The 18,817-nt window shown below is 33.9% G+C and overlaps 1 protein-coding gene across 1 annotated transcript in view; it reads right to left on the bottom strand.

Moving 5' to 3' along the window:
- CNTNAP4 (contactin associated protein family member 4) overlaps window positions 1-18,817 on the bottom strand; it is a 241,731-nt gene that overhangs the window by 175,179 nt on the left and 47,735 nt on the right. The gene's annotated exons all lie outside the window — the stretch shown is intronic.

Raw genomic sequence — 18,817 nt, 5'->3', positions numbered from 1 at the left:
CTAACCTGAATGGTAGCATACTGATATAGCAATTTAGTACGTAGCTTTCAGAAACCCACAATTTAACTAACCAATTAGCTCATTTATCTTCTATGTTTTAATATTTCTATTCATATAGAAAGAACTAAAAATAAGCTACATGATTCCTCTTCAAGTCCAAGTGAATTTCTGTTCTTGTCTCTGTGCAATATCTGTGCTTCGTCAGAACTCATGGATTCTGATGTCAATAAATCACCACAGAATTTAGAAATAAGGTCTCATGACTATGGTGTCTGTACACTTCATATTAGATAAGAATAAACAGCGTACGCTCCTGACTCAGTTTTATTGGCAAGAAATCTGAGAGTATAACTATGATGGCTAGGAAAATAGAAAAGAGAAAATGCAATTGAGCTAGACTAATGAAATTTCATGATTAGCAAATATAATCACATCTGGCTTTATTATCAGAAATAGAAGATAACATTTTCGTTGGTTAAAGGTTTAAATTATATGTAGTAGAGCAATAATAATTACCAGATTGAGAGTTTTCTTATTGTTCCATGCAACTTTGGAGGACAAAATTTATTATTTTAACTACTTGGCGACGAAAAAAAAGGAAATTCTGTTCACTTAAATTTTGTCCTTGGAACAAAGCTTCATTTTTCAGCAATCTACTTTTTTTTTTTTTTTTTTACAGAGTAGTACAATGACATTAATACTCATTTGTGATTTTCAAAAATATCAACTTAATGTTTATGAAACCAAATCAACCAACCTCATGAGCCAAATGAGAAATTCAGGGACTTTGTATTTGCATCAGTTTTATGACAACTGATATATAAAACATGCACAGATAAGCTGTATTATTTATAAAGCTATGTTTAACTTAAAAGCTTTCTCACACTGAAAATTGTGCATTTACGCATATTCAAATCCCTTCTTTTCAGAGCATCACAGCTTCTTAATTTTAATGACAGCCATTATGGACAGCAGAACTATTGGAATCAGGCTATATAATACATGAAAAAATAAATAAATCATATTAGATTATGTGTAGCAAAGTTTCCATTGATTTCAGAAAAGTAATATTCTTGTTAAAAGCCTTGATAAATTACAGTGCAGCTTCTGCATGCTATTATGATTCCAACTACTTTTTTCTTCAGTAATGTTGTCATCCAGTACTACTTAAAAATACACATACAGGTTCTTCTTGCTTGCAAGAATTAATTTTTTAAACTGAAAGTTCTTTAATGTGACCTTGAAGAAACAGAAGTTAATCTGATATCAGCAAATACCCATTAAATAATTATATTTTTAGAAATATACCCACTTTTTTGCAAATTATTTTCAATCTCTTATTACTTTTAATATTTTTTATTAACCCATGGGTAAATAAAATACTAATTACTAATACAAAACCTCATTTTAGGACAAAATAAAAGGCCACAAATAGATATAACCATAAATAAAATGTGATTAGACAATATTTGTGCTTCATTTACATCTATAATTATGCAGTTACTAATTTCCAATTGCAAACTAATGTCTGACAAAACTGTTGTTTTGGTTCTCCTGTCTATAGCCAAACATTCATATGGCAGCTTGACTAACTCTTATTCTGAAACATTATCCTAGATGACCATATGAGGACAGGCTGAGAGAGCTGGAATTATTCAGCCTGGAGAAGAGAAGGCTCTAAGGAGATCTTGCTGTGGCCTTTGAATTTTTAAATGGTGTTTATAAGAAATACGGGTACAAACTTTTTAGAGGGGCCTGTTGCAGTAGGACAAGAAATAAAAGTTTTAAACAAAAAGAAGGTAAATTCAGACTAGACATATCGAAGAATTTTTTTACAATGAGGATGGTGAAACACTGAAAGAGATTACTGAGAGGGGTTGTAGATGTCCCATCCCTGCAAACACTCAAGGTCAGGCTGAGTACAGTACTCTGAGCAACCTGATCAAGTTGAAGATGTCCCTGCAGGGAGGTTGGATTAGATAACTTTGAAAGTCCCTTCCAACCAAACTGTTCCATGATTCTTTGAATCTATGAAAAGGTCACTAGGATTCAATAGTTGGATATTAAGTGAGAAATGGGACTGTGCTCTCTGCTCTTATTTCCAAAAAGTTATATGGCTGTCTTGTTATCTCAAACATGTTCTGGAACAGTAGGTTTCTCTGAGTTGAAATTTTTGCTTTTTATATCTTAAAACTTTTTTGAAATAGATTATTATGATAAACATTATATAAATGTATACACATCATATATAGATATCCACATCATATATATATATGTGTGTGTGTGTATATATATATATATATATATATATATAAAATGAGAACCTGACAGTATCCATCAAAAAAACATATATATGCACATACACACACACACGTCTCCTAGAGTCCCTTAAATTTAACCAGCATACTACTTATTTCATTTATGAATGCCAGCTGGCTAACAAATATACATTACTAACTGGATTGCAAACAGATTTATTATAGAATCATGAAATCCCTAGGCTGGAAAAGGCCTTTGAGATCATCAAGTCCAACCTGTTCACTACTAAATCATATCCCTAATAGCAAGGCAAGATGTTCTCTGGATACTGAGCCTCATGAGCCAGAAAACAGGGAGGGAGAGTATAACAAAGATCTTACAATTTATGAGGAAAAGACCATCTCAGCCAATTAAACATCCTCCTCCACCAAGATGTAGGCAGGGGCTTAAAGGATGGAGTGAACAGAAGTAAGTCCATCAACCTGACAGAAAACTAACGCCCTCATTGCCCACAACTCCCCAGGTGCCTCTGCACAGTAGATATGAGGCTGTAGATGTGGAAGATGGACTGAAGGAAAACATGGGGGATAACTTACCTACATCAGAGTAGGTAAGGGCTGGGACTAGAATGACACACACCCATATTACTTCAACTGCCACAAGGACAAAAAGGTGAGTCACAGTTGTAGAAGACTCTCTGTTGAGGGGAACAGAGGGTCCGATATGTTGAGCAGACCCTACTCACAGGTAAGTCTGCTGCCTCCCAGATGCCTGGGGTAAGGAGTGTTGCTAGGAAACTCTCCAGTCTGTTAAGGCCGTTAGACTACTACCTCTTACTGCTTGTTCCATATAGGAGGTGACGAAGCTGCAGTATGTAGCCCAAGGGTGATTAAAAGAGATTGTAGGGCCTTGGGATGTCAAGTGAGGGACTCAGAAGCCCAGGTGATTTTTTTTTTCCTTCCTCCTTCCAGTTACAGGTGGTGACATTGTAAGGATCAGATGGGTCTGGTCTGTTAATACATGACTCCATGGCTGCTGTCACTGTAATAACTTTGGGTGTTTTGACAACGGGATGGCCTACATGGCACTGGGTTTACAGGTAGCAGATGGGAGCCACCTTTCTCAAAGAGGGTGCAGTGTCTTTCCTCAGGAACTTGCAGGGCTCATTGACAGGGCTTTAAACTAGATGTCAAGTGGGAGAGCGATAATATCAGACTTGTCTATGACAAGCAGCGGGAGGACACACAATGGTTGGAGGGATGGGATGCAGCCTGATCTAGTGGGAGGTGTCCCACTCCTTGGCAGGGGTTGGAACTAGATGATCTTTAAATTCTTTCCAACCCAAATTATTCTCTAATTCTGTGATTAAGTACCTCAGCCCTATCCTCAACCTTTTTCACTGATGTCCCCCCTGCGTCCAGTAAAGGATGGAGATTCCTCTTGGCCTTCCTTTTGTTGTTGATATATTTGTACAATTTTGTATATTTTTTATTATCTTTTACAGAATTGGCCATATATGTTATAGTTGGGCTTTAGGTCTCCTGGTTTTCTCTCTACATGATCTCACATCACCCTTGTATTCTTCCCAAGATCCTTCCCCTACTTCCAAAGCTCATATGCTTTCCTCTTTTTTCTGAAATTCACCCAGATCTCTCTGCTCAGCCAAGCTGGCTTTAATAGAACTGCATCAGATTAGTCATAAATACTACATAAATACTTAATGTGTGAAGAATTCATGAAGAAAGTTTTTAAGTGAGCTGAAAATATGGAATGAAGAAGAATGCTCTCAGAATAAATTACAGTCTTAGAAACAGCATGTTCTCTGATTGTTGGGTCATCTTTTTCATAAATATTGGTGTTGTGAGGCAAAAAAAAAGCATGTTGTACAAATGGAGGACGGATATTGCCGCTTTTATGACACTAAGATACTATCTGCATTTGAATCAATGAGAAGTCAAAGGCTCATCAGTAGCAAAATCTGAATCAGGTTCATGCAGGTAACATTCAATTTCTTTAGGGGTTTTGAGGTAAGAACTTTTTTCTGAAAACTGTTGTCATGGCAGGGTATTGTATACCTCCAGGGTCAGTAATTACATGTGGCAGTCCTTCGCATCTCATTTGCATATCTGCTAATTCAAAGGTGAAACTGAGTCCAGGCAATCTTGTAACTTGATTAAAGGCCAGAACATAAGGCAAAACTGCCTCAGCAAGTAGGAAGCTACAAAATTAACTGTGCCTTTTTTCTGCTCTGATTTTAGAAATTTTGTACACATTAGAGAAATGAGTGGAAGAAGCAACTGAAAGGATTTGAGAGCTACTGAACATGCAATATAGCCAGAAACTGCACTGGGAATCCTGTCTTCTGTAAATTTTGGCATTTAAGAAATTCTTCTTGTCTGTCACTAGGTATGCCTTCTCAGGAGGAGGTTCCAGTTTCTTCACATCCCAGCACTAGGTTGAACAGTCCACCCCTATTCATATTGACATTCCTGGTTTTCTGATTTTATGTGCCAGAACTCCCCATTCAGTCCTAACTTTGCCAAATTCCCCCTGGTTTCTTTTCAATCACTAGTCCCAGCATATGATGAATTCTCAACGGACAATTGTTTAACAGTGGCTCATGCAAGTCTCAGTCTAGCTGAAAAAACTATCTTTGAGATGAAAGTGAAACACATGAATCTGGAAAAAAGTTTCCAGGAGTCCTGGGAAAGATGGACATAGACAACTTTTCTGGATTTCTGAGAGGAAAAATATCTTGCATGCTCTTAAAAAATAAGAACAGAGCCACAGCGGTTTTTGTGCTCTCTCACCTGAGCATGAAGAATCCTATGCATGCATATGGTCCCCTAAGAACCTACATATAGCCTATGTTCCTATGTACATGCAGATTTAAAGGCACTAGATGATTACAGAATTAATTTTATGTGACAAATATTCATATGGCAGCAAAAATAAGAAATTCCTTGTTGCAGATCCAAATAGAAAGTGAAATGGAGTTTTTTGTTTGTTTTGCTTTGCTTTTGTTTTATTAGGAAATAATAAACTGAGATTACTTCTATTTCATATTTATATCTCTAGCACTTCCATCTATTAAAAAATTAAATGATGAAAGCTTTTTCTTATTTCCACAGGCTAGACAAATAATCAAGCCTTCTTAGTTCTCCAAAAGGCAAAACAATCCCTTGAGGAAACAGAGTCAACGATGTAATGAGTTGTGAAATCTGGTATTTTAATGGGTTATTTCATTTTTGCCTGACCTGCTCTTTCACGACTACCTTTGTAATCTTACCAATTTCAAGACTGCAGTTTTACTAAATATAGACAGCTGGCCTTCTGCGTTGAATTAATAGTTAGTCTTGTGAGTATATACAGAAACTACGTATTAGAAACAATGATTTTCTACCAAATATATTTAAAAACTATTACTGCTATAACTATTAGAAGGGGTAAAAAAGCTAAATCAGAAAAGTAGTGTAGGGTAGTCTGACAAATAATTTTCAGTTTATAAAAAAGATCTCATATCTAAACATAGGTACAATGTTAGAGGGTAATTGCGGAAAGCACAATATACCTGAAAACAAAGCTATTGAATTACTTTAAAATAGAAGGAGCTTGACTCATCATTAAAAATCAGTAGCAAACCAAAAATCTGATACAGTTTATTGTTATTTTAGGTCACGTATGAGACATATATAGGTAATGCCCAAAGTACTTTTACTCATCTTTCTATTGAATATTTGCATCTTAGCAAAATAGAAAAGTACATGTTTATGCATCTTTTAAACTTCAAAAATCTAAATCAGAATACTTATATTTTTGTGAATCATAATAGTTTACTTATAATAGCTGTACTTTGAAAAGAAAGTAAAGACATCAGTTTTTAAGGAAATGGAAGATTTTTCCCGTATCAGTTTTAATCAGGAGCAATTAGTTTCTAAGAGGAAGAACATCTCTTTTGAGAACTAGTGGTCACTTCAGTATGCAATATTCTTTTTAGCAACACAATGTCTCCCACATTTATTAGCAAAAAAATCCAAAAGATTTTCTGTAGTTAACAAGGTGTTTATTTGTGAGAAGACACTGAAGACCAAGAGACATAAAATAATATCTTAACATTAAGGACTAAGCAAACATAGCCCAGAGTTCTGTTTAATGAAGATAAAATGTCTGTTTAAGCTCTCATGGCTCATAAATCAAAACATGTTTGTAAGATGTCTTGAAATTTCTGGATGTAACGATACATTGAATGACACACGAATAGTTCACTGAATACCTGAATAAGAAAAATATTTTGTGAAAAAAGAGCTAGCATTAAATGAGAAAAAAAAATACAATTATTTTCAATACATAATGATGTATCTTCCAGTTCTTTTTTATCCTTAATGTATCCTGATTTTGATTTTGATTTTTTTTTTTTGGTGTTTAACTAAACACTCAATTATTTTATAAATTCTCTTAAACTGCAAACATCCTTTTTCAGAAGTACAGATGTATAACAACCTCAAACAATAGGTTGTTCTTGATAGATGTAAACCACTTGATAGATGTAATCACTCTCAATAAGAGCAAAAGTGAAGATCCCACTGCATTCCTTCACTCTGTATTTAGAAATCAGGCACGCCTTGGCATGAGAAAGCTTAACCCCATTTAAAAGGTTAGAAGTTGAAGTATCAAGAGCTGTCTGAAAACAGATTTGTCAATGAGCTTCTGCCAGTCTGTTTTTGACAATTTACACTTTAGAATCAATAGAACCTTTGATTTCCCATCAGAGGACATCTATATTTCTGCAGCTCAAGGATGTAATATCAAAGGCAGACTGGCTGTATTACTTCTAAAAATAATAAGCACAACTTTTACTCATCAATCATTACTCATGTACTTGTCAAAAACACAAATAAAATTGAATTATAACACTGAAAACATTTGGAGGAAGTCTACCGTATACCCTTGTTTGTATATTTTTATTTAATTATTAAAATTATTCTTTAACAGTCTCTTTTTTTTTCCTAATGAATTTTCAATGGAATTTCACAGTATTACTGAAATTAAACAACTATCATCAGCAATAATGCTTCACCTCAAAGTATTCTGGATTGTGCCTATGTTAAGATTCCCACACTGTGCCTCTCATCCTGCAGTTGGCAACACTGGAAATCTCAGTTGTGGATATTTTAAAATCAATGCCTGATCAATCACATCAATTATCTACTTAAAATTTCATATGCATTTCAAAATTGTATTAGCTACACTTGTAAAGTAGCATACTGCTCACACTTGAAGGGTGTTCAGTACTGAACACATTTTATTTCATTTGAGAAGCTTTTATAAAATAGACCATTTCCATTTATCAACAAATCATAAGTGTTGATAAAGTCTGTAAAATTACTTCTTTTATCATAAAATCTTCTATCCTTGGCCACTATTGAGTAAGAGAGATTTTTTCAGTTTTCAGAGTCCTTTTATAAAGATTAAACTTTGCATTAAAAACACTTGTCTGGCAAGGATGCAAATGATCTCAACTATGTCCTTCTCATGTTTCCTAGAGATTTAGTGAGCACTAGTTTCTCATGGCCTTTTTATTTAAAAAAAAAGTAAAAATTAAAAAAAAAGTAAAATTTAAAAAAAAATTACAAAATTCTTTGGTAATGGACTCAAAACTCTAGTTTGGATTTCAGACCTTAAAATGTCCTGAGGATTACTAATGAATTTTCAAGTTCATTACACTATTCTGAGAATGATTAACTAGGTTTGAATGCAATGGATAACCTCTCCTGAGTCTGATTTGTTCATGTAGAAAACAATTTTTAATTTGAATTTTTATTTCTGAGTTCTCTTTTGGATTTTCTTTTACAACTAATTCCTCAAACATAATTACTTAGGGTTGCATTTCTCTGTGCTCGTCTTCTGGCCCAAAACAAGTTATCCTTTTTGACAATGTTTTTGTGGAATTAATCATAATTATGTAGGATAACTATGGATCAAAAAATGTGGGTTTATTTTATTTTTTTCTGTTGCTTTGTAGGTCAGACTACTCAGCAACGGTCTCTTTATGTTGTTTTGCAAATGGTACTAGGGATAATCTGTGAGTGAGACATCCTGCAATTCATTCATGCTTAAGGCAGACTGCAACCTTAGTGCACAAAAATGAACAGGTAACACTGTTATCAGCACCACTTCTATTCAGGTTAATTCTCTACTGAAGAATTAGAGACTATGTCAGCCAGAAAATAGGATAAATTTACTATAAACAACTGATTGCGGACCTTAGAGTATTTGCAGAGTTGACTTTCACAAAGGCTATCACTCTACTCCTGCAATGCTTCCTAAAAAAAACACAGACTAACCCTTGCCAAAAAGCCTGAACTGAGACCTGTGCAAAAATGTACAAAGTATACCCTTTGTTTGCTTTCTTTCCCATGATAAGCTTGGTGCACAACTGTTTTTCAGTTATCAAAAGCAGAATGAAAGCAGATTACTACGTAGAACAAATGACTGTATAAAATGAAGCATTACTTTCTTTCTTATTATTGACAGGAAAGGAAAGCTCTTCTATACACCACAAAAAAAAAAAAAAAAAACAAAAAAAAAAAAAAAACCCAAAAAAAGGCAAAAGCTACACACCAAAACCCTCACCTTTAAAAAAATCAAAAACTGGAATGTGAATTATTCTTAAAAGGAACAAAAAAAAGCAATAGTTCTGGTAACCTACATATATTCATGTACTATAACATGGAAGAGATTTTTTTTACCCTGAGCTACCGAAGACTTAGCAGCTTAATTTACTGATGACCTTTTACTTTCATTTAACATGATTTATGAACTACAATTCACAATGTTGGAAGCAAAGGTCAAGTTTACATTTGGTATGAACTGGTACCAAGTACTAATGTGACAACAGGAAGAGATCACAACAACAGAAAGAATATTAACTATTTTATTTAAATTTTAGAATCTTCATGACACTGTAATTTAGGTTCCTAATATTTAAAATCAAGGAGGGCTGTAAAAACTACAAATTCCTACAAAGCAGCTGACTTTCCACAATATTTATGGAAATTTTACTTTCTTTTTTTTTTCTTTGTTTAAAAGTCGAGGAAAAATAGAGAGAACTTACAGACGAAGGCTTTGTGGCTTATCCACATTGTCATTAATTACTTAACTGTAGAAAATAACTAATGGAAATACCTTGCATCATGCAAATAACATGAATATTAATTCTAAGATGTATTATAAGCTATCTATTCCTAAATGACATTAATATATAAAAATATATAATACTGAATGTCGTATTACAGAGCTTATAGCAGAGTTCTTATTTGTGTTAAACAGTGAAAGACAAAAATGAAGTAGCAGGCAGGTAAATCTGTAAAATAGTTACTTTTATAAAGAGGAAAAAGAAATGTTCATTGAAAGTTCTACCAACTCCATCCAAATCAATACCAACTTAACTGTACCTCACTGTCTACTATCATGACAATTTGAATGGCTTTAAAAAAACGAAACTTAAATTACATTATCACTTCTGTTTGTACCTTAATAATCCTGCTCATGGAGCTACTTGACCTTTTTCATAGAATCATAGAATCATAGAATCACTGCGTTGGAAAAGACTTCTTGGATCACTGAGTCCAACAATTCCTATCAACCACTAAACCATGTCCTTAAGCACCTACCGTTTCAGTCACTGGGAGGAGTTATGGGTAAAAGCTGCACTATGGATGAAGAAAATCATAAAGTCAAATTCACACAATTATCTTGCAGGCTTAGCTGGTGGATCATAGTGGTTTTGTGAGATATTTATACCAGGCGCAAGAATGGAATTTATTCCAACATGGACAAGGAAATTAATGTGCTTTTACGCACTGCTCTGTACAGCTGAAACCTTTTTTGCACCCTCTTTCCATTCACTACTTCCGCATTAATTTATTACAGCTTGTCTGGTTATAAGTCAAGCTTCTGGACAACACAGAAAAAAATTGATTGAGGAACCATGCACACATTTTGTTGTTCACTGGAAATCTGGAAGAGATGCAGTGACAAGTATAATGTAATGGCTTTATTTCACACTAATTTTCATGACCCAACACTAATTTCTTTGTCAAACTCTTTTTACGTAAAACAGTTTGTAACTGAAAACTATTCATCTAGAATATAAACTACTTCTGTTTTGGAAGAAAAACAAAAGGATATATGACTCGTAGACAGAGACTACTGTTCTTCAGCTTGCTTGGAGACCAACAAAATTTATTCAAAACTACTAAGTAATAGGATTTCACTGTCAATCTCACTACAAAAATTCTCCTCTTTAATTTGTCTCCTGATCAGGACCAGATTGTGACAGAAAGCTTAAAACATGAATAAAATATAAATGTCCGTTTTCTATACACAATGCCATTATGTAATATATCATTGTATTTAAGATATTATTTAATATTGTGTTCATCTTTGGGTTTGATTTAAAACTTAAAAATAAAATTATAAAAATAAAATGTTATTATTAGATACTTTATTTCTATCCAATTGTAGAGCAAAAAAATGAGGCAGAATCAAGTCAAAGTTACCTTCCACTAGTTAGTCCTACTTTAGATACTAGTCAATTTAATATGAGGAGTCTGTTATTTCTAAGGGATGTTTCATGAATGACTAACTTACTCTCAGCTCTTATGTATTATTTTCTGAAGTGGTATAGGAATTTCTGCATTTTTGAGATGTCTAAAGGCCTAGATTAGAATGTAATATCACAAATGTAACATAAGTTATAAGGTTATGATAGTATTTAATTAACTACTTCCTTATCTGACACTGAGGAAAATAGTAACTAAGATATCCATGAGAATGCTACAGTTTATTAGGACTTAGCAATTCTGAGCTCTCCATCCAGTGGAGCTGGTACTGCAGTTCTGTCCTAGTGCAATGACAGACTGAGTAGGATCATAAAAAAGAAAAGCACACTTTGTATACCAGCAAACTGAACACTAACAGGACAAGGAAAACTAATTTAAAGGAGATTGCAAGCGACAGATATTTTGTTAAAATTAAAGACACTGCCTTTTTGTAGGGGTGTGTCAGGAGGAATCTTTCATATTTTTTATACTATTCTGCTTTAGAATTGAAAAAATTAAGAATTCATCTAAAATTGGAATTTAAGACATTCAAATTTGTTTTGTAGCACTACTGAAAATCGACAAGATTACATCATACAGAAAATTTCCTACTGTTTTTTAATTTAGGAAACTGTCCAAAATCCCTGATCTTTGCCTATGTAGCAAAAGGTGAATCCTTTGTGAGTTTTTTGGATTTGTCAGCAAAAAATATACCAACGCCCTTGCTGCCTCAAACATACAACAAAAAACTGAGGAAAACCATATGCATGAGTACACACGATCTATTTTTTCATCCCCCAAATATTAAAGAAAGTCCGATCTTAGATTATTTGTTACTGCAAATCAGGCTTGGGAGTCAAGTTCTCTTATGACTCTCTAAAAGACATCATATCGATTCAAATTGCAGTTCTACACAATATTCAAAAGTACACAATTTTTTTGCAGAAATTGTTCTCACTCTTTTTCTATTGCCATAGCCGTATACCAGGTAGAAAACATCGTCCCAAACAATGTCAACAATAAAGCACACTTATTACCATTACTTTTTTTGTTCTGTGGATTTCACCATAATTTGAATTTGCTATTCCACAGATGTTCTCACACATGAAATAACTCTGATTGAAACCTTTTGTTATGCTTTGTTACACTTGAATGGATTTTGATGACAAAGCTGGAATTTGGTTTCTGGAAATAACTGTATGAATATTCTTTACTCCTTATAGATATCCATGAAAGCAATGCTCTGTAATATATAAAATATTTGAAAATATTTTATCCTATTTATTTACTCTCTTCTCTCGCTCTTCTCTTTCTTTCTTTTTCCACCTTTTTCTTTTTTCTTCTTTCTTTCAGTTTCTCTCTTTTTTTCTCAATTTTTCTCTTTCTCCCATACATCTCTTGCCACATCAAAATCACACCACACATACACACTCAACCTCAAACAAAGCAAAACAAACCCAGCACAAATACAATTTCAGACATTAAAGAGATACTACTGCTTCAAATCCTCCCTTCACCAAGGCTGGAGTAAACTTGATAATATCTTAAAACTTGTAGTGCAATACCATATACAATTCATATACACTCCTATATTTTCTTTAAGATGCTTAAAGCAGGTGTTAAAAACATTTTCCACATAAAAAGTGAAACAATACAATAATACTAAAAACAATTTTTTAATTAGTACCGAGAGACTGATGGTGTCCTCACTGAAAGCTCTAATTATTGCAGTAGTTAAACCAAAAAAATATGACCTATGAATTCTTCCTCAGAAACTGAATGGTACAGGAATTTCATTGACAATAGAGTAGTAGAAATCTTATGGTCTTTTATGCATAAGTCACTGTAGCCACTGCTTATTTTATTTAGTATAAAAATAAAACATTTAGACTGTCACTTGCAGCTTTTTCCAGACACACCTATTGAAGTACAGGTAAGTCATAAAAATCTAAATCTTAATGCTAGGTGGATCAGTTTAGATTTGCTGTTAATTTATAAAAGCACAATGATTACCATCAGACTGAATCTTTTTCACTCTGTTAATTTTACTATTGCTTGCACTAGAACAAAATACCAACCTTAATGGATTTTATCTGCATATTAATCAAATGGAGGGAGTAAGCTTTTTCTAATTATCTTCTGGTGACTAACAAATCTAGCTGCTATGAAGATTTTAAATTTGTCTACTTTTTTATAATTTTTACATTAGATTATGGAGATCAAACTATTTCTTAAAAAAAAAGCTGAAAACAGACTTTTCTTATTGTGTAAGAAATGTTTTGGTTTTTTTTTTTAACTATTTCCTTGATGTCTTTAACTACTGACAGGTAGAATTCATTTACACATTTTGACCTACTTAATGTGAATTCTCAAAAATTGATTAAAATATAGAGTTTTATACCAACAACAAAAAAAAAAGACAAACAACTTCACAGTACTGTACTGAATAAATTGTTCTTCCACTTCTCTTTATACTAAATAAAATGCATTAAGGTGTATTTGATATTAAGTGAAATGGTAGGATAAAGACCAGAAAGACAAAGAAGCTCCATATACACATAAGAGAAAAAACAGACCTGTTAATTCATTTAATTTTCAGTCTGCTTCCGGAAATCTGGCAATGTAAACTGGCAGTATAATTAAAAAAAATGGGTTTCTTCATGCTTCAGGGAAAGAGAAAGTTGTAAGCTAGATTTTTTAGATAATTGATAGCTTCTACATTTAGTTTTGTTCTATCGCATTCTAGTTAGGTAACTGTGTATGACTATGCAGAAGACATTCATAGCCAAATCCCTGTCCAGTTCATTTAGCTGCCTAAATATCAAGGTTCTTCTGTGGCAATGGGTATGCTTATACAGAAACTGTCTTCTGTTTTTTTTACCTGTAAAGTAGCAAAAGTTCATTAATTCAAAAGAAGGCTCATATTCATGGGTATAATGGTTCACAGTCCCATTAATAAACCTTTTCCAGTGGGATTCTAATGGTGAATGAGAGGACTTTGTGTATGTACAGTTAGCGTGAAATACTGATCCTACTGCATACAAAATCAAAAGATCCTGACCTCAACAATGACACGATCTCCTGCCTGTCTAGCATATGGCTCTTCTGCAGATCATGGCTGGGAGATAAAATGTCAAGAATTCTTTCGTATTTGCAGATGGAGTAAGCAGTCTGTAGTGTCAAACCTCAACTGACTACTCATCGTGAAAACTATCGGCAAAGAGTGAATAGAGGCATATCTTCCATGGCCCAGGGTAGATATTGGTACTTATGGTTTGTATCACTAGCCCTAGGACGCATGCTCTGCATGCTGGCCAATTTTCCCCCTTCTTTTTAGATGGTTTATTTCCCCATACAAACATGTGCAGCCTATCTCTTTTAACCAAAAATATCCCCAATAACAATAAAGATAAAATAAGATTTTAAAAAAAGGACTCTCCTTTGGACCACGTCTACTTTCAAGACATTCAAATGCTTAAATGATTGCCCCCATCTGTCTTTTTCACAACTTCTGCACGCTGTGTTTTGTTTCTTCTCTTGTTTGTTTTCGGGGGTTTTCAGGGTTTTTTTTTTTTCCTTTTGCTGCTTTTAGCCTCACTGGAAAGATAAACAAAATCACCTCCTGCAATTTTTTTTTTTTCTTTTTTTTAAATCTATTCACAGTGCCAGAACCAGCACAGAAGAACAGCCTAGTTTTTCAAGAAATCTTTCAGGATCCTTCATATACTCCACTGGTGAAGTATAGATCTATACAGACAGCTTTGTAGGGTATAGTTCCAACTCAATAAGTATGGAAACCATTCTTTCTTCTAACCACTTTAAAACTCACCTTTCTAAAGTGTTTATTTTAATAGGTAAATTTCTTAGATATCTCTGCATAATTGCTTTGCCACGATTATTTACTATTTCACCAATTTTCATGTCATTTATATATTTCATCAAAAAAGCTTTGTGTGTACTTGTATATAATCAACAGAAGTATTGAACCCAGTTGGCCTAGAATTTTTCTCTGCACTTCTGTTGAAATTATGCATACCATTATGCAGTGCTGATAAACACTTTTTGAGATCAACCAGCTAGATCTTAACCCATTTAACCTGGACTGTATTTAAATTGTGCTATTATTTAAAATTAGAAAGTCATAGAACATTAGGCCAGAAGTCTATAAAATTCCACATAAACTACATCCCTGCATATATGTATACTAACCTCAAATAATTAAATCAGGATTTTTGAGGATATATTATTCCATTAAAAATATTTGACTGCTATTAGCCTTGGTTTGTTTTTTTTTTTTTATTTTACTTAATTCTTGTTACTTGACTCTTCTATCTACTTTTCCATTGTTGTAAGCAGACCTGATGTCAGAGTAACTACTTCAGCAGTTAGCTGTAATATTCACTGGCAATGCTTGAGTACTGAATATTTGCAAAGCTTCACGAAACCAATGCACCAATAATAATTAATAGTTTGAAGATCATTTAACAAGTTATTCCTAGAAGTTAACACTTTCTTTAGTGGTTAGTGTACATTTTTTAAACTACAGTGTTCATTTCTCCATCCTTTTAACATTTGCTATTAATTTTCTACAACTAGTAAATATAAAGCTATTTGGTTAAACAACAATTTCCCCCTTCAGTGCAACTTCCCACAGTCCTGATAAATGTTCTGTAAATTTCTACCTTTTCTTTGCTAACTGAATGTATGTATGTTTATATTCGTATTTGTTTTATTTCTTTCCTGATGAGTGAAAACAAATTGACTCCCAAGGGATCTATGTAAAAATACTATACTTTTTCCTGTCTAAACTTTGTTACATTTTTCCTTATTTTGGTATTTTAAGAAAAAAGTTAATTATTGGACTAGGACCTGTAATCATGTGTAAATTGAATGTTAGAAGGTCATAGACACTCCCAGACCCTAACTTTGGTGAATGAATGATTTGGTTTTATTCAAAGTAGAGAATTGTTAAAGGCAAACCTATTTACAATTATCAGACAATATAACTGCGAAACTATTTTTGTACATGTAATCACTGACAACACAGCAATCCAAGTCATAGTCTCCTAATAACAGATCTTTTTTTCTTCTAGTTTATATATATTTTTCTAAATGATTTAACAACCATTTCTTGCATGATTAAACCCCTTTGTCCATAACTTTGTGTATGTAATTACTTGCTTTGTTCCGCCAAAATAAAACTTTCATGTACATATGACTATAAACACACTAAGGTTTTCCTTAGGATTTAATTTACACAGTTCTCTATTATAGACATGGTTATATAATATGATAATGAAATCCATGAGCAGGACTGAATGCATTTGAATAGTTCTAAATAAACAGCACAGTTCTTATCATCTGTACTAATTCTAAATTATTAAGATTAGATTGTGACATAAGATACAATATTTCAATTAGGTCTCCCAGAACTACACCTTTGAATCAGTTTTTTTCTCGCTTCCTCATCGGTAATGATTAAACAGAAGCCTGTATCCATAGAATCTCCTTCTTCCACAAGCACGTACAGCAGCTCCAGCCACTGTGTGCTCACGTTGCCAGACAGCTTACCAATTGGATGGGAGCTTTAGGTACACTGCGGATCATGGCTGATTTACAAACAACAGACCTAAATTATTTGAAATAGTAACATATGCTTTTGGATATATCAACTTAATTAATCTCAACCCAGACTTTAGCTGTTTTTAAAGCCATAATTTTAAAACAGAGTTATTTTTAGGTATGTCAACAAGTGAGGTTTTGTTTACCAATAACACCATATTGCCACATTTTAATAAAATCCTTCCTAAATATATTTATCCTTCCTTAATACTAGCACTGCAATGTTAAGTCTAAGAACCTTATTGGTATGCTGGGGAAAAAAAGAATAAAAATCACCTTAAGTATCTTATTGACAGGAATGACCGACCTCCTGGATACTTGCATTATGAGTCTGATGACTAAGATTTCTTGGTATTTCAAAGGTTTTTTTTATCTCTGTAATTTTTAATGTACTTATATGTAATTCTTAACATGACTTTTGAACACTATTACTTATTACAAATAGGACACAAACGCAGCACAAAGTCTAATGAATTATGTTTTGATTCTTTATGGCCTTTTTGACAAATTTTATATAATCTAGCAGGTACTGTCTACTGTTTCACAATAGATGTCCTTCACAAAGTATAGTAATACTGTTAACATTAGGTAAAGAAAAACACTTCTTATTCCTACAGTATCCTTGACCCAAAATATCTGCATGAGGTTCAACAAGGCAAAGTGCAGGGGTTTACACTTTGGTCACAACAACCCTGTGCAATGCTATAGGCCTGGGGAAATGTGGCTGCACAGATGCCTGGTGGAAAAAGACCTCGGGGAGGGGGGGGGTGGGGGGGGTGGGGAGGGGTGCTGGTTCACAGCCAGCTGAACATGAGCCAGCAGTGTGCCTAGGTGGCCAAGAAGACCAACAGCATCCTGGCTTGTATCAGTCATGGTGTGGCCAGCAGAACCAGAGAAGTGATTGTGCCCCTGTAATTGGTGCTGGTGAGGCTGTACCTTGGATACTGGTTTGAGCCCTTCAGTAGAGGAAGGACATTGAGATGTGAAAGCATGTCCAGAAGAGGGCAACGAGGCTGGTGAAGGATCTGGAGAACAAGTCTTATGAGGAGCATTTGAAGGAACTGGGATCATTTAACCTGGAGAAGACAAGGCTTAGGGGAGACCTTAGTGCTCTCTAAAACCACCTGAAAGACAGCTATAGCAATGTGGGTGCTGGTTTCTTCAACCAAGTAACAAATGACAGGACAAGAAGAAACAACCTCAAGTTGTGCCAGGGGAGGTTTAGCTTGTATACCAGGAAAAAGTTCTTTACTGAAAGGGTGGTGAAACGTTGGTACAGGCTGCCCAAGGAAGTGGTGGAGTCACGATCCCTGGAGGTGTTCAAAAAGCATGTGGATGTGGCACTTCGGGATATGGTTTAATAGGCATGTTGGTATTGTGTTGAAGGTTGGCTTGATAATCTTAGAGGTCTTTTCCAACCTTAACGATTCTCTGAGTCTATGATTCTGCATGATTTGAGTTACCACTAATCATCAACTAAAATGCGTAATCTCCAGATCTTCTGACATATACACATACCTTTTAGCTACAAGTCAGAAGAGATGAAAATAACAATGCTGTTAGAGTTTAACTGCATTTAACAAGACAAAGTATCCCACAATTGACAAAAAATTATATATTTAACAAATATACCAAAGAAAATTAGAAATCATAAAAAGCTTTCAGAAGATTAATACAGAGATATAACATAAATAATAACCTAATAGGCAAGTTTCCTTCACTGTAGTAGAAACTTGTAAAACACGCCAGTTATGTAGTTTGCCACAGTGTCAGTGAATAAGTACAATAAAATATTAGATTGAGTGACGAAAATTACTTACAATAATCAAAAAAACAGTTTCTTAAAAATATTTCATTAATATCTGGTCCTATCTTTCCAAATGGAATCTGCCACTGCCCCTACTTCCTTACAGAATGACATACAAAACATATCTTTGCAGTTTTTCTGTTTGTCTAAGAGAAAAGAGATTAGTTGTGTCATTGTTGTCTTGCTAAGAAATCATACTAATATGCCTTTTGTTTTAGGAGTAGGCACAAATATATGCCCAAAGCTGTCTACATTTTATGCTGGAAAACCAAATGAACATTTTTATTTCAGTCAGGATGAATGCTTTACACTAAAATTAATAAAATGTTCACAAGTGCCTGAATGTATAATTTTACTAGGAAAAACTTGGTGTACATGACGAAGTGACTTTGAGACTGTTCTAACTTCCCTTTCTCCTTAAAACAATAAACATAACTCTCTCCAGACCAAATTACCCAGAATTTGCTCACCATGTACCATTTCAACATTAAGCACGGGTATAAAAATGCTTTAAAAAGCTTCTAAA

This window comes from Cuculus canorus, chromosome Z (genome assembly GCF_017976375.1).
Source record: "Cuculus canorus isolate bCucCan1 chromosome Z, bCucCan1.pri, whole genome shotgun sequence".
NCBI classification, from domain to species: domain Eukaryota; kingdom Metazoa; phylum Chordata; class Aves; order Cuculiformes; family Cuculidae; genus Cuculus; species Cuculus canorus.
Note: the sequence above shows the minus strand (reverse complement) of the source record. Positions and strands in the feature narration are given on the sequence as shown.